At 39.3% G+C, this 1490-nt stretch overlaps 1 long non-coding RNA gene across 1 annotated transcript; it reads right to left on the reverse strand.

Moving 5' to 3' along the window:
* Positions 1-204: 204 nt before the first annotated feature.
* LOC118610665 lies at positions 205-848 on the reverse strand. Its single transcript, XR_004953879.1, has 2 exons — positions 724-848; positions 205-421 (listed from the first exon to the last, which is right to left on the reverse strand). It is a non-coding gene; the product is annotated as an uncharacterized LOC118610665 (long non-coding RNA).
* Positions 849-1490: the final 642 nt, after the last annotated feature.

Raw genomic sequence — 1490 nt, forward strand, 5'->3', positions numbered from 1 at the left:
TGTTTCTCATCAAACTTTCATCTACTAGTTTAAGCATTCATTGATGTTTCGTGGCTCAATTAATTATTACTATAGTAATTGTCATATAGTGATTTTCTACTTCTATTATTACTTCTATATTGATTGATTGATCAGTTGGCATTATGCCATAAGGAATAACTTTTTCTTCTCCCCATTTGTTTGTTTATGCATTTATATCATGGGTTATAATCTATTAATATATTCATTTATTTAAATTCCCAAATGGACCTAGATTTGGCCAGTGAGATCCGCTTCAAGTTGGATCCTGTGTCCTGTTCATATATATCCATTATTTGTTGAGCTCTTCTTTACTTTCTAGCATAATGTGATGCTCCTGATTGATTTTGTACATTCCCTGCAGCAGCCTTGACTCTGGCATTTCTCCAAGGGGTATTGGTTCCTGTTATGGAGAATGGTATTAAAAAACTAATATCTGATCATCAGGTCTGCTTATTGCCACACACACACACACACACATTTATATTTATTCCTATATCATTCTATACTGAGATATATGAATTCACCCCACTACTTTCAATTTCAATTCAACACTACATTTGTAACTCCCTCATCCAACAATAAGAAACTTGGTTCCAATTATTCTTACCATATTTAGAAATTGAATCCGCCCCCTCTGTATGTTATCAATCTCCTATAGCCATAGTTTTCTCCCACCCTGCCCCAAGCAGATGCTGTTCTGACCTTTCTCAGGCTCTAACGCCTGACTCTGGGCTTGAATCGCATAGAATGCCTCCTTATCCTGGTCAGGCTTTATTGCTCCACATCAGGTCGTGTTTTTACCCCCAACCTGTGCAGGATCCCTCATCATCCCATTGAGGCTCCAACATTTGCCATTGGCCATGACAGCACCCTCCCCTCAACACAGATGCCTGCCTTGCTTGGTCCACAACATGGCTTTGGACTGTATTATTTAGAAAGGCTGGAACACAGCTAGGAAAAGCAGGAAGGTAGGAAGGCAGACAGGAAGCTGACACATTCTTCTTAGGGATACTTAGAAAATGAGTAAACTAGGGAATGGTCATAGAAAAGGGCTGTAAAAGTAGATGGTGGAAAGGAAGCAGATAGTTAATGAAGTCTTGGAAGAAGTCAAGGATGACGGTGACAGACCTCAGAACTGCACAGGGGGTATCAGAGGAAGGAGCTGAGTGGTGTGTAAGAGATGGGGAAGAGGAGTTTGGTAGATGCTTTGACATGAGGTTATTGAGGAGGTAGTTGAGAGCTGTCTAACAAGTAGGTTGAATAGAGGTTTTCGAAAACTTTTATCTTATAAAATAGCCAGCTATTTGGGGCTCTTGAGAGTGAAGCAATTTCCCAGAAGCAGGATATAGGAACTCTGAGTCATAGAGACCCATTATTGTGCAAATTTCTACAAAGCAAAATGAATTTATAAATGTCCCATTTAAGCTCCAAGAAAAGTAAGCCAAAACGTTTCTCATAAGTGAAGAATA

Source organism: Rousettus aegyptiacus, unplaced genomic scaffold (assembly GCF_014176215.1).
Source record: "Rousettus aegyptiacus isolate mRouAeg1 unplaced genomic scaffold, mRouAeg1.p scaffold_m13_p_13, whole genome shotgun sequence".
NCBI classification, from domain to species: Eukaryota; Metazoa; Chordata; class Mammalia; order Chiroptera; family Pteropodidae; genus Rousettus; species Rousettus aegyptiacus.